The sequence below is a fragment of the Danio rerio genome, chromosome 25, assembly GCF_052040795.2.
Source record: "Danio rerio strain M-AB ecotype USA chromosome 25, GRCz13ab, whole genome shotgun sequence".
NCBI lineage: Eukaryota > Metazoa > Chordata > Actinopteri > Cypriniformes > Danionidae > Danio > Danio rerio.
In genome coordinates, this window is record NC_141045.1 from 8,240,902 (window position 1) to 8,257,418 (window position 16,517).

General features: G+C 33.8%; 1 protein-coding gene across 8 annotated transcripts in view; it reads left to right on the plus strand.

The window, feature by feature from the left end:
* The first annotated feature begins 596 nt into the window (after positions 1-596).
* The window catches only part of hmg20a (high mobility group 20A), a 93,054-nt gene continuing 77,133 nt past the window's right edge, over positions 597-16,517 (plus strand). For 2 of the 8 annotated variants that reach the window (XM_087310446.1, XM_087310451.1), the window contains exons 1-3: positions 597-685; positions 850-958; positions 5,639-5,717. The gene's annotated coding sequence lies outside the window, so the exon portion shown is untranslated. The remainder of the gene's footprint in view (positions 686-849; positions 959-5,638; positions 5,718-16,517) is intronic. The other 6 variants (XM_087310445.1, XM_087310452.1, XM_087310444.1 and 3 more) reach the window with 3 other exon arrangements.

Genomic DNA, 16,517 nt, shown 5'->3' on the forward strand with positions numbered 1-16,517 from the left:
GAATATGCACTTAAAAGAAACAAAGGTGTGATATTTATTACTCAAAAACAGGACATGATGTCACAAGCCATGATTAGTCATAATAGTCATGCTTTTTGCCTTTAAGATTGAGAAATATGCAGCATATGCTCTTCGTGAGTTCTAAACTAATAAAGATTATCATTATCATGTACACAGTAGCCTATTCAGCCCCAAAAAAACATTATTTTGCAACGTATGGTGCATAAAATAATTTTTTAAGGATTCAAGCACATCAAATTTTTAAAATGTTTAACTTAATTAATGCTTTTGAAACTGTTTATATATATATATATATATATATATATATATATATATATATATATATATATATATACATATATATATACATATACATATATATATATATATATATATATATATATATATATATATATATATATATATATATATATATATATAAACACAGTTTCAAAAGCATTAATTAAGTTATATACATATATATATATATATACATATAAACAGTAAACCCGCAATAGTTAAATCCACTTCAGTTTGATTGACAAGCAAATGATTCAGCCAATCATAACCGTGCCCTCGTCGCGTTCCGCCATTTTGTCTGACAGGCGTCGTAAAAAACGTAGAGCAACATTAGCGATTACCATAAATAAGGTTGAAATGGATGGTCTTGCAACGCAGACAGCAGGTACACAAAAATGCTGGGCAATATACAATTTCGTCCTTTCCTGAAAACTGTGTAGAGCTATATGAGATGTGTTTATGTGGACGGATCATCATCAGCTGTCTATCAGTTGTGCTGTCACTCGAAACCTGAGGACTGATGAAATAATCTTTCTCTTATTGAACCAGGACAGCCCACATTACTTTATTTCATGGAGTTGTGACTTGGCAAAATAAACCTCTGAACTACCTGCGAACTCTGAAGATGACAGGTGAGATGAGCTGAGCTGAGACCCAGGTACACAATGAATTAATCTTCTTTATACTGTCTCTTATAATTTCATAGCATTAGTTTTATCTTGTTTGAGATGCCACCGGGTGTGTGTTTGTGATTCATGTTAGGAAATCAATCTGTAACATTTTAAATATATTCAAATGATTTAAACTTCCCAGCACAAGCAGTGTTGGGGTGTAATTAAAGTGAGTTACTTAATAATATTACTTTTCTAAGTAACGAGTAAAGTAACAAATGACTTTTTTTTTTTTTTAATAAGTAATATTTGAGTTACTTTTTTTGAAAATTTAACACAAGTTACTTTTTAGTTTATTTAATTAGCTTAAAAAAATTAATTGCTGAAATAAAATTAGTCACAATGAATCATGCAGTCAATGAGAGAATGTGTTCAATATTGTACGCATCGAAGAAAAGGAAAAGGGGATTGTCTCTATGGACAGTGATTATACTTGAGACAAATAGTACAAAAGTAACAAATACATTGCTTTAAACTTTCAATAATAAGGACTTTATCTATTGCATTATGTTTTATATTTTTATATCATTATAATCTTCTATGTGAAGCTGCTTTGACACAATCTACATTGTAAAAGCATTATAGAAATACAGATTAATTGAATTGAATATAGTTATATATATATATATATATATATATATATATATATATATATATATATATATATATATATATATATATATAAAGAAAGCTTAGAGATTAAGGTTTTAAAATAAAATCAGCTGTTCACTTTATGTATTTGCCTTTTGTTTTTGCAATCATGTAAAAAAATTAAGGGAAGTTATCAATGTATTTAATGGCTAACATAAGTAGGGCCAGACGGAATCTGCGGACGTTTTTTGATGTTTCTGCAGAGAATTTTGGTAAAAATCTGCTGATCTGCGGAATTATTTTGGGAGTGTCATAACTAAAACCTTAATATGTGAAATAAAAAAAAATATATATTTTTAACTTTTATTTAATGTTAACAATGCAAATCCAACTAGATTCACTTTATTTGGTAAACAAAGCAAGTCTCTCACATAATATATACTAAAAGACAGAAAAAATTACTGTACAAACTATATTGTAAATAAATCAGATAAATAATCAGATTCATTAAACATCTAAATAAATATAGATTAACACACAGTTACTTAAGTAAATAAACAGAATTAATGATCTGCGGAATCCTGCGCGCGCAGATTCAGTGTGGGCCTACATATAAGCTATCGGTCTCACTGAAAATTTCCATATTTGTGCGTCCCTAATTATCCTGAAATATTATTTGTTTATGTCTTAAGGGTAAATGTTAAGGATGTGATGAGATCTCAGACTACGAGATCTCGTGCAACTCAATGGCGACAAGATTTCTTGTCAAGGTGAAAAGTTGTCTCATGAGTTGTGATATTATAATTGAGCTTTAGAGTGAATTTAGAATGAGAATTATTTATATTATTTATTAAATTTCCCATTAATTGTATTTAATTAACGTCTACCCTAACTCTAAATTCAACTATCACAGTAATGTGAAAATAGTAGTTGTACTGAGTATGTTATCTAGTAAATTACTGTATTTTTAATGCCTACTCCCCAACCGTTTTTTGAGATTTTAACAGATTTGTGTGTGTTGAGCATCAGTTAAGACAATGTTAGCACCTGTAAGCTTTAGTTGTGGGGAAAAAAAATGTGTTACAACCGAGGAATGCAGAAGAGCGTCTCTGAATCCACAACACGTCCAACCTTGAGGCAGAACTGGATGATTTTGAGTTTTTGTTAGCTAATTTCAGCTTCCGGGTTTAAATGAATTTTTGGGGCGGGATCAAAATTGGCTACTTAGCGCAAAACTGCAAGTGCAAAAATGACGCGATAAAACTGTATTTTCCATTCATATATTAGCAAATATTTTGCAGTATTTGCATGTCCTTTACATTACAGAATTCATTGAAATCGAAGTAAAATAGCATTCATTACAAGTTGATTAAAAAAAAACACCTAAATCGTTTTGCAATTAGTGATTTTTCATTCAGTTGACTAAAATATTTTCCATTCATGAATTTTTATCATTGAAGATTTCTTAAAAATTGTGTAAAAATTCTCGTGAACCCAATCTCACGTCTCGTCTCATCTCATGGAGTAAGCGTCTCGTCACACCCCTATAAATGTAGGTGTGGGTTATAAAGTGCTTTGTTTATTGCAGAAAGAAAAAAGCCAGTTTTGAGGAAGATCAAGCCTCAGCCAGGTAATAAAAAGTAACTCAAAAGTAGCATAACAGATTACTTCCCATAAAAAAGTAACTATTTACTTAATATTGTAATGCATTACTTAGAAAAGTAACTTTCCCCAACACTGGGCACAGGTAGGCTATAGCTTCAATCTCTCTTTCTGCATCAACTGCATTGAAAGGTCATTTAGGGAGGGATCAAAATAATTGGTTCAATTTTTGCTGCTCAAAATGTCTATTTTGCAAACAAACAATACTAGCTACAGTACTACAGACATTATGGACTCTTTAGAAATCTTCAATAAGAGTAAAAAAAATACATTTATCTTGCAGTAGCAGAGGAAGCAATGCTGCAATCACTTATAGAAAGAGGGAAAAAAAGAGACAGAGAAAATGATGGTTTTCTTACGAGACGCAGAATCATCAGGAAACTCCGCTGAATGAGGCACTCCGACTAATTTATCTAATGAATAGAAAATAACTGTTTTGGCTTTATTGGAGGCAGGCTGACGCACACAAACACAGACGTCTTCCATTTCCCTTCTCAATGCTGTTTTCATTTCTGACAGCCGCGTTTCATGAGTTCACTATAGAACTGAAGATGAAGGTGTAATTATCCATTTGAAGGGTGCTCGTTTCCCTTCGCAAAGACACCCGAATAGAGCACTTTCAAATCTTAAAAGGCTTTTATTTCATCGTCCTCATGCATATCAACAGGATTTTAAACATGGCCTCTTGTCAGGAACGGCGTTTCCTGTGTGTAGTTTTGGCTGGGATAAATTGGAAATGAATGCAGTTGTTCTGAACACATTTTTTGCTTGATGTTGTTTTTTTGCACAGTCTCTAATTAGCTTGAATTTGAAGCACAAACTGTCAATACTAAAACTAAATACTCAGAGTCACATTTACATCATGAACTAAACTCATCTGCAATTTTATTAGGTACACCTGTCCAATTGCTCATTAATGCAAATTTCTAATCAGCCAATCACATGGCAGCAGCTCAATGCATTTAGGCATGTAGACATGGTCAAGACGATCTGCTTGAACCGAGCATCAGAATGGGAAAGAAAGCTGATTTAACTGACTTTGAATGTGGCATGGTTGTTGGTGCCAGACGGGCTGGTCTGAGTATTTCAGAAACTGCTGATCTACTGGGATTTTCACGCACAACCACCTCTTGGGTTTACAGAGAATTTTCTGAAAAAGAGAAAATGTCCAATGAGCGGCAGTTCTGTGGACGAAAATGGTTTGTTGATGCCAGACAGGGCCGAGTGGGACTCCTTTTCAACCCTAAGTTTCAAGCCTAGACCGGCCCACTTCAGTTCACGACTGACTATATTAAAATAACGTTAATTCCAATTTAGTCCCTAATGACACTATCACATCTTTTTCAAGGTAACAACTGCTTTAGAACTTCAAATGTTTTTCATAAATATGAGAACATTAAAGAGTAGCTAAATCTACAACACTATTGTTTAAAGCAACACAATGTCCTTTTCTGCAAAATCTGAATATATATTCTGTGCAAAATTCTTTATAGATATCCAGTTCTTTGTATCGGTGGTCACACACAAAAAAAATTAAATATGTACACTTACATAAGTAACCTAAAAAGTATTATATGTCTTAACACTAAAAATAAAAAATAAATAACTCAGGTGAGGTTTAAAATACCGGATTGGTGACCCAAAAGTCATTTATCCCAATGGCAGTTGGATCAATGTTTGTAGTGAATGAGGTGGTTACCAAGAATGATTTGCAGTATTGGGTATGGGGCTATTTTGGTTTTTAAACTTTTAACTTATGTTGTTGTCTTGATAAGTGTTGTTATTGTGTCGTTGTTGTATGTTTGTAATTGTTGTCCTAAATCCAGTGTTGAAGAAAAATTTCCTTTCTGTGTCAAGCAGAACGGACAATAAAGTTTAAACTTAAACCTAATTAGTAAGATGTACCCAATAAAGTGGCCGGTGAGTGTAGATCAGAATTATATATATATATATATATATATATATATATATATATATATATATATATATATATATATATATATATATATATATATATGTATGTATGTGTGTGTTCAGACAAGTATACGTCACAATGCAGAAAATACTGTAAGCAGCATGATAGCTAGCATGTTATAGCTAGCATAAGCTACTTCCCTTTGTCTTCGTGAATGCATCTGAAGTATAGTCTTATAAAAACCACACTGGATTTTATCTTTTAACTTTCTTTATTCGTTTTGTTGTAGTGGAGGCTATGTGAGTGCAATTTTAATATATTAATTATCTGCAAAGCTCCTGCACCCGAGGCTAGCATGAGCGTGTGGTGCTCTACCTGCGCTGTAAGCACTTCCAAATGTCAAACATGCTGGAGGAGATTGTGTGAACAGTGTTTAACAGCCTCTGGTCAGTGACACACGCATGTTAATTATGGTAATATTATGTTAATTTGTGACTAGAAGATGAATGAACCAGTGCAGAGGCCAGATCTGATGCAAAAGCTAATGTTTGGAGCTGCAGTCTGCATGTTTAACCAGGGTAGGTGTTTAAAACTTAATAAAATGAACACATCATCTTTTAACTCTTACTTTATTCACCTCAGATCTAACAATAACCATCCTGGTGACTTTTTGAGGAACTTTGAGAACGTTTGGGGGTGTTAGCGCATTAGCTAATTCAACCTAATTCTTTTTCCCACTTCTCTGACTTGAATTATTTAAAGAGTGTAACTCATTTCTCTTGATAAGAGCATTTCTATTCTCATTCAGTAAGTGCTTTAAAGTGTGCCGTGTTTCTGATGAATTCACATTGAACTTTTTTGCTGATCCGTTTCATTCTCCTGGTGAGCTCTAAAGAGGATTGGTGTTAATTTTGTCCAACCTGCTAATGAAGGTCTCTTTGTATGAAGTTATCTCAGATTAATATGTAGGAGGAGAAAGAAACCCTCCTGAGAACTGAGAAGCGAACATCACAACAGCCATTTTAACAGCTGAATTAAAAGAGATGATGTTACAGTAATTACAAAAGCGGGTCAATTTAATTGACTTTATATGAATATATATATATATATATATATATATATATATATATATATATATATATATATATATATGTATATATATATATATATATATATATATATATATATATATATATATATATATATATATATATATGTATATATATATATGTATATATATATATATATATATATATATATATATATGTATATATATATATATATATATATATATACATATATATATATATATATATATATATATATATATATATATATATATATATATATATATATATATATGTACTAACAGTTGAAGTCAGAATTATTAGCCCACCTTTAATTTTTTTGTTTATTTTTTTTAATATTTCCCCAATGATGTTTAACAGAGCAAGGAATTTTTTACAGTATATCTGATAATATTAATTCTTCTGGAAAAAGTCTTCTTTGTTTTATTTTGGCTAGAATAAAAGCAGTTATTAATTTTTTAAACGCCAGTTTAAGGACAAAATTATTAGCCCCTTTAAGCTATTTTTTTTGATAATCGGAACAAACCATCATTATACAATAACTTTTCTAATTACCGTAACCTGTCTAGTTAACCTAATTAACCTAGTTAAGCCTTTAAATGTCACTTTAAGCTGTATAGAAGTGTCTTGAAAAATATCTAGTCAAATATTTATTTACTGTCATCATGGCAAAGATAAAATAAATCAGTTATTAGAGATGAGTTATTAAAACTATTATGTTTAAAAATGTGCTGAAAAAATCTGCTCTGGGTTAAAGGGAAATTGGTGGGGGGGAATAAACAGGGGGCTAATAATTCAGGGGGGCTAATAATTCTGACTTCAACTGTATACACACTGTAAAAAATGTTTCACACAATTCATTCATGTTGTCTAACACAAACTGATTAATTTAACTTAATTGCTTTTACAACTTGTGGTGGATTGAATATAAAACAATTAAGTTGTCCAACAAAAACAGACAAATTGTTAATGTTATATAAGTTAATGTTATATAAGCAGTTTGAACAAGCAGCTAAAACTATTTTTGAGTGTATACACACACAGAGATCTTATGAAGTAAATTAGATCAATCCTCTTTATTAAATACTGTAATTTATTCTCTTTATTCATAAATTTGTATGTATATTAAAGCAAATTTATTTTATTATTCTTTTAAATACCCTGTGCACACTATTTTGTCAATCAGTCAAAGTATACATTTATATAGGACTTGCTGTTTGTTGCAGTGCGTTATGTAGCATAGTAAACATTAAATATATTTTTAATTAAAGAAAGATATGAATTAGTACTAACAAAAGAGGGTCGATTTAAATTATATATAAATATCCAAACTATATTTGCTGAAGTACATTGTACCTTTCTTTTACCTTTTTAATTACATATATTTCAAATTCAAATTGTATTTGTCAAACACAGGCTGCGTCCAAATTCGCCTACTACTCAGTAGGTACTGCATTTGAATTTAAACGTACTACACAGCTGTTAGGAAAGTACATTCTATACGGTATGAATGTGAAAAGTATGAACGGAATTCGGACGTTCTACATCCGCCATTTTGTCTTGGTCACGCCACCTACCTGCGTCATTCATTCCCATTTAGGAATTCTCTCGCGGGGCATCATGGAGTAGTGCAGCGCTTACTACAGCTGCGTCTCAAATGGCACACTATACACTATGCACTCATGCACTATGTACTTATGCACCTACACACTCAACAGGGTAGTATATGTATGAAGTGTTGTCCCAAATGGCACACTAATGTTTTTTTACGTTTGACGGTTGCCAAATCAGTAAAATAAACAACCGAATTATCAAATAATACCTGCCGTGAGTATTGCCGCATACACCATCGAGAGGCGCTATAATCACTCTTGTAGGAGAATTTTGCTTTCACCATCCAAAATAAATAAAGTTATCCAACATGTGCTGAATGAGTGCATCATCCGGGTAATTAAAGTGCACTTAATGTTTTTAGAGTTTTCAGTGTGAACACACTACTTACACTATTAATACTACAAAATGGCGTAGAATAGTGCATAAGTATGCGATTTGGGACGCAGCTAGCTTCTCGCTGGAAGTAGTAAGTCATCTGGGTACTTCTCGCATACTGATATTCGAATTTGATGAACTCGGACATACTACTTGGCTCGCATACTGATTTTAGCGCACTGTATAGTATGGAAGTATACGGTTTAGGACGTAGCCACAGAGTCATGAGTCATACACAGTGTTACGAAGTGATTGGCTCTCACAACCACTCAAGACCTTAAAGCAATAACAACAACAAAAATAGTAACAATAAGAATCTAAATTATGAAAGTTATGCAATAGAAAATAAAAGCAAATCTAAAAATAATGAAATACTTTCGATTCAGAGAATTTTGTATGCAGCATATATAAATTGACCCCTCATAAATGTAACTTTTAAATTCATATTTGTAATAGAAAGCAATACAATATTATATTTGTGCATATACATTACATTAGTCAGTACTGAAGCCAAAACTTGGATTTAATCTAACAAAATAACTTATGATAACAGTCCAAAAACTAGTACAGCCAAATTTATACGTTCAAGAAAAATATTAAATACAAGTTTTTAAGACGGGCAAAAATCAAGAGAAGCATATAAAAGAAAGGTTTTGTTGGAATTTTGTAGGTTGTAAAAATTTTGTTTGCAATATTTTGCTTCAATTTAATTGTATTATCTTTTAATTTCTAAATATGTTCGGTGACCAAAATATTATTTTAATAATTATATCTGTTTAATAAATCTGTTTGCTTAAATGCACCAAAATACATTGCCTATGTTCACTGAGAAATGCATACAAATGTTCATTTTCAAAACGAGGTGTACTCAATTATTCTGAGCACTGTATAACAATATGACAAAATACTCTATATCGAAAATCTTTAAATATATATTAATAACAATATATGCGCGCCACATATTGAAGTTGAAATGTAATATTATATTTATATTATTATATATTTGAAGTTATTTTAATTGAACTATCCATAGCTAGTCTCGTAGCTTAGCCAGCCTCATTTAAATGCTAATGACAATTCATGCCTAAACTGGCCTTACAGAAGGAGTTAATATTTTAAAAGAGCAGAAAAGGCTGACGCTGGTGTTCACAAATGACATGTGAAGCAAACCCAGCTGCGCTCAGAGTCCAGATGTCAGTGTTTAATGCTGGCCGTCAGAGGAAGAGGCCACAACACCTGTTCAGATGATGAACACCTGCCATCCTCAAAACACTGAGCCTCGTGTGCTTTGACTACAGCCCTGCCGAGAGCTAAGAGCTTTCAACTGCTTTCCTTTTTTTTTTTTTTTTTTTTTTTTGTTAACTGACTGCTGCCGGTCCTGGTCTGTGTTTTAAACGGCGGTGAATTTGAGGTCAGAGTTTTGTGTCTGAGGCATTTGCTCTGTGAAATGGTCAAATTGAAAGCAAACACCTGCTCTCTGTCAAAGCCGCCCACTCACCTGGACACAAAACATGCTTCTATTATTCAATTCAGTTTTTATTTCTGTAGCGCTTTTACCATGTACATCAGGTGTGACCAACCTTGTTCCTGGAGAACCTCCCTGCAGATTTCAGTTGCAACCCATATCAAATACACCTGCCTGTAATTATCAAGTGCTGTTCAGGTCCTAATTAATTGGTTCAGGTGTGTTTGATCAGGGTTGGAGCTGAACTTTGCAGGAAGGTCGATCTCCAGGAACAGGGTTGAGCACCACTGATGTAGATTGTGTCAAAGCAGCTTAGCATAGAACTCCTAGTAAATTCAGTCCAGTTTTCAGTTTAGTTTAGTTCAGTTCAGTGTGGTTTAATTTTCACTGATGAAAGTCCAAACACTGAAGAGAAAATCCATCAATATGCAGCTTTACAAGTCCCAAACCAAGCAAGCCAGTGGTGTCAGGCCTGGTCCAGGATTATAGAGACCACGGGATAAGGAAAAACCAGCCGGATCTCATGAGAAAATGTAAATATTTTACGTTTTGCCAGTTTAGTGGCTAATTCGTACGTATTTGTACAAGTTCAGTCATACAAAATCGTATGATTTAAAAAAGGGGCGTGGCACCAAACCCCACCCCTAAACCCAACCGTCTTTAGGGGATGAGCAAATAGTACTAAAATGTACAAATTAGATCGTACAAATTCATACGAATTGGCCACTAAATCAAAAAGTTACGAATAGCCGTGAGATTGTGTTGGGAAAAACAGATTAACATGATAGACATTCAAATGATAATGTCTTTTGAGAAGTGTTCCTGGCTCCGTTTTCTTTCATTAATGCAGACTAGCAATCCTTTAGAGGATTTGGATTTCAAACGCATTTGTGATTTATGTGTATGCTAATGCAAAGAGATGTGACTTTAGTCTAGTTAAAGACCAGGGGTAGGGAACCTATGGTTCGGGAGCCACATGTGGCTCTTTGACCAGAAATATGTCTCCCTTCAATAAAAAATTTAAACTGTCTCTAAAAATCAGTTTCCTATTGAAAATACAATTAAAATGACCTTTTTATTGTATATTTTTACAGCAAAATGAATAAGAACAATAATAAAATGACATTTCAATGTGAATGTGCAGTGCTGTGGATTAACTTAAATCGGACACCAAAAAAGGTTATAAAACTTCTATAATAACCTGGCGCACATAAATTCAAACAACATTCATGAGTGTGCAGTGCTGTGGATTAACTTAAATCGGACACCAAAAAAGGTTATAAAACTTCTATAATAACCTGGCGCACATAAATTCAAACAACATTCATGAGTGTGCAGTGCTGTGGATTAACTTAAATCGGACACCAAAAAAGGTTATAAAACTTCTATAATAACCTGGCGCACATAAATTCAAACAACATTCATGAGTGTTCATGGCAAATATTTTTTTTTTTTTTACAAATGATCCTTTCTTAACATGGAGTTGCTCTACATGAGATGTTTGTATATGCCCAGTGGCTCTTTAAAAAAATGCATTTGGCAAAAAAAATCTGAAATGTCTCTGTTAAAAAAGTTTCCTGACCCCTGTCTGTCTCCCAAACTGTGCTAGGAAAACTGTTCCAGAGTTTAGGTGCCAGATATGAGAAAGATCTACCGCCTATTTTGATATTCTGGGAATAATCAATTGTCCAGAATTAATTGAGCGTAGTGGACATGAGGGGCTGTAATACACCAGGAGCTCCCTCAAATACTGGGGAGCTAATCCGTTTAGGACTAAACACTTTTACTAACACAATTTTTTTTTTTTTTTATAAGAAATGTAACAATGCATAAAGTTCACAACGTTTTTTTCAGCCAGAATGAACACTGGAGACAGTGAAACATTAGCTATGTTTGCATACACACATTTAAATGCTTAAAAATTATTTAATGGAAACGCCAAGAGATGTGCATACATTTTAAAAAGGCACAGAAAAAAAAATGTATGCGCAGAACTTGGGAGAATAAACATCTATAAGATTTTTTTTTCTTATTTCCAATAAGAAAAAAAATTTATAAACTACGATGGGAACACATTTAACGAATAAATTCCAGAATGCGCATCAAAAAAGTCATGTGATTTTGTTTTACATTAACGGCATTAATGTACAAACCATCTAAATTACATTAATGTACATGTAACATCTAAAATTTAGTTTTTGGTCATTAAAAAAATCGCTTGGCCAAAGTCTGTTATCAAAGTTGTTCGATGTTATTACCTCCTAAAGCCACCATGTGTTCGTTAAATCTAATTTTGACACCAGATATTTATAATATAATAAAAAATGCCCACAATAGCTTCGGAGGAAACCCACGAGAATGCAGGGAGAACATGCAAACTGTACACAGAAACGCCAACTGAGCCGAGGCTTGAACCAGCGACCTTCTTCGCCCTCTGCGCCACTGCTTCGCTCTTGATTCAGATCAGCATTTAATAATCCACTAGTACTTGAAGTGTGACAAAATAAGAGTGAACAAGGGTCCAAATCTGCACATGTGGTGCACAAGTGATGTATTTAAACACACACAAGCATTTAAAAAGTAACCTAATATAGTTCATGGTGTGATTTTTATGCGCCTGGTTTGGCTTTTTGACTCACCACTATGCATAAAAAGATAATTTGCCTCCCAAAAATGGAGCGTAATGTTTAATTCTGTGTGACCTATTCCTGCAATAATGCTTTGGGTTCATTTTGCATGCAGTCTGTTTATGGTTATCGATTACTGCGGGTGATTTTATTTGAAAACCTCACACTTGTTATCCGCTGTCATCTAAGTACTGCAAAATGCCTCCTGGATTGCCTTTTGAAAAACAGGAACCAGATTATGATTATCCTCATAAAGTGCTCTGTCAATACTGTCAAATTGTCTTTGTGCCGTGACAAAAAGCATTTTCACGGATCAGTTGAGCTGTAAGGGACAAACGTGGCATTTGAAATCACATTAGTTTCGTGCTGTTTATTGTTTGGCAATATTTGCTGGCCGCTTCGCATCTTTTCTGCGCCGCGGGCGGCTGGCCAGCGGCTGACGGTCAGAAAAGATGGAGTTTAGCTTGGGTTTTAAACAGCGTTTCACAGCAGATGCACAGCCGATGATGCTCTGAGCTCTTACACCCACAGGAAATTCAGCTCTTATGCCTTGCCTTTTGTGTAGAAATAATCAATATTAATTACTGTGTGTTCCAGCCGTGTGGGAAGAGCGTGAAGATACTTATTTTGGACAATATTGCCCTTTGAAGGATGCTTAAAATAAAATATAAAGCAGCTTTCTTAAAACCTACTGAGCTGCTTTACAGTATTTTTTACTAGATAGTGCCCAGAATAATTGAATACACCACTTTCAGATCTCTTTTTAAAACTATTATTTTCTTTAGGATATGCTATACAATAATATACATGTGTACATTCAGATTAGTCAGTACTAAAGGCAAAACTGCAACTAATCTATCAAAATACCTTAAGATTACAGTCCAAAAAATGAGCACATCACAATGAACGTGTTAAGGAAAAATATTAAATACATTTTTTAATAGAGAGAAGTTTCCCAGTGTTGGGTTGCAGCTGGAAGGGCATCCACTGTGTAAAAAATATGCAGGATAAGTTGGCGGTTCATTCCGCTGTGGTGACCCCTGATTAATAAAGAGACTAAGCCGAAAAGGAAATGAATGAATGAATAATCGAGAGAAAAAATCAAAAGACTCTTATTTTAGTGAATACACACACACACACAATTTAAATAAAACGCATATATTAAATATGCAACCCCAAATCAGAAAATACTGGGACAGTATGGAAAATGCAAAAACATTTCATTTGACTTGTATTTCATTGCAGACAATAGAACAAACATTATTTAATATGTTATTTAAAAGCAGAATCAAAGAAAGGTCTAGTCCTTTAGGAGCAAAGATAGGCAGAGAATCGCTAGTTTGACAAACAAATTTGTATTTATATAAATATATAATATAAAATTATTATTATAATTTAATTTATAAAATATTAAAATGTTTAAAAATAATGTTCCTCAAAGAAAGATAAGAAGGCATTTGGATATTTCATCTTTAATGGTGCATAGCATGATTAAAAGATGTAAGGAATCTGGAGAATTTTCAGTGTGTATAGGACAAGGGTGCAAACCTAAGCTGTACGACTGTGATCTCCGATCCCTCAGGCAGCACTGCATCAAGAATCCTCATTCATCTATTAGCGATATCAACACATGGGCTCGGGACTACTTTGGCAAGCCTTTGTCGAGTACCACAATATGTAGTTACATCCACAAATGATAGTTAAAACTGTACTGTGTCAAAAGAAGGCCCTATGTTAACAGTGTCCAGAAGCGTCGTCAACTTCTTAAAGGCATCTAGGATGGACCGTCACACAGTGGAAACGTGTACTGTGGTCTGATGAACCGGTATTTCAGGTATTTTTTGGGAGAAATGGATGCTGTGTGCTCCGAACTAAAGAAGAAAAGGATCATCAAGACTGTTACCAGCAACAAGTACAAAAGCTAGGGTCTGTCATGGTCAAGTGCCCTTGGCAAAGGTAACTTGCACTTTTGTAATGGCACCATTAATGCTGAAACATGCATAGAGATTTTGGAGGAAAATATATATTTTATATTTTAACAAGACAATGCAGATCCATATTCTGCACGCATTACAAAGTCCTAACTGGCCTACTTGACTGGCCTGTCTGCAGTCCTGACCTGTCTGAATGTCAGGCGCAAAATGCGACAACAAAGACCTCGTACTGTTGCCCACTTTGACTTGTTTGCAGGAAGAATGAGACAAATATACACCTGAAACACTTCATCACTTGGTGTCTTTAGTCTCTAAATGTCTTTTAAGTGTTTTGATAAGGAATGGCAACAATAAAGTGAGGTAAATGCTTCACTGTTCCAACTTTTTTTTAATTGTGTCGGAAGAACCAAAATGAAATATGTGTGTATTTTGAGAAAAAAACCTATTAAGATTATGAGGAACACATAAATAATGTTTGTTATATTGTCTTCAATGAAATATAAGTTCAAGTAAATTCAGAAATCACTACCTCCTTTTTTATTTGCATTTTCCATATGGTCCCAACTAGGCATGAGTATCATTAAGGTTTTAACGGTATTACTACTTTTATCAATACCACTTTTCAGTTCGGTACTTTAAATTTTGTTTATTTTTTAATGAAAAAACTAATTAAACAGAATTAAAAACACTTTATTTTATTATTAAGTTTTAATGTAACATAAAATGAAACCAATAATTGTAAAACAAATAAATATTTTTTTTTCTTCTGTAAAAGAATGTGCAGTGGTTTGAATTTGTTTTTAACCATTCTTCTGGAGAAAAATCAACATGTTTGCCTTTTTTGGCAGAAGTTAAATGAGATCATGCTTATGATTTATTTATTAATGCATTCACATAAATGAGTTAACAGTGTTTTGGGAGTTAACTGTGTTTTAATACAGTTTTGGGGCATCTTGCAGTGTAAAAAGAAGCTGTTTTTTATCATTTCCTAATAAGTATAGTTTATTATGTGGTTATTCGTAGGCTATATTTGTAAATACAGCTGATGTAAAAGCATTTTTAATGCTTAAGATTTATTTAGGCTACTGCAGAAAAACATACCGTTTTCATTGTAACAGAATGTGTGTGTTTAGTATAACTATTGATGTTATACTAATTGTTAGTAGCTAGGCAGTTAGTAGCTAGGCAGTTAAAACTTTTCATTGCAGTTAAAGCACTTTTGAAAGCACTTTTGAAAGATACTTTCACTTAGCCAGATTGCTTGTGTTTCCGCTTACACAAGAAAACAACTTGTTGCGTTTGTTGCAACGGCCATTGACGCTGTCCTCTCGGGTAATACAACCCATTTGGTTCACTCCGCAAGCTTACGAGCTGTGTGTGTGTGAGTCCAACACTATCTCACGGCAATTCGTTACTTTTTGATTTAGTGGCTAATTTGTATGAATTTGTACGATCTAATTCGTACAATTTAGTACGATTTGCTCATCCCCCAATGATGGTTAGGTTTAGGGGAGGGGTTAGGTGCCACGCCTCCTTTTTACAATCATACAATTTCGTACGACTGAACTTGTACGAATTCGTACGAATTAGCCACTAAACTGGCAAAACGCGAAATACTTTTGTTTTCTTGTGAGATCAGGCTGGCGAGTCTGTGTTGCAAGCTTTGTGCGTGCGCTTAGCACGAGCCTCCACTGAGGTCGCGCACACAGCTGAGGCTTTTATACTTTATGCGCTCGCCAGAAACACAAGTATTTCTCATGTGAGATTGCCATCTGTTCAGATGAATGTCAAATACTGCAAATTAGAAAAGTTTGGCAAGTTAGATGCTACTGTAAGGAATGTTTATTCAGCAATCATTCTCCAGTGCTGATAGCAGAACGGTTAACGTCAGAGCTTATCGATACTTCGGTCTTTCTTAATGTAGCACCGATACAGATAAAGTACAGAGGTTGCGTCCGAAACCACCTACTACTCAGTAAGTACTGCATTTGAATTTAAACGTACTACTAGGCCGTTAGAAAATTACGTTCTATACAGTATGAACGTGAAAAGTATGAATGGAATTCGGACGTACTACATCTGCCATTTTGTCATAGTCTTGTGACCTACCTGCGTCAATTGCGTCACTATACTCCCATTTATGAATTCGCTCGCGAGGCATCATGGAATAGCGCAGCATGCATGGGATGCACACTCTAGAATCTCGCCGGAAGTAGTAAGTCATCCGGGTACTTCTCGCATACTGTTTTTCGAATTCTATGAATTCGGACATACT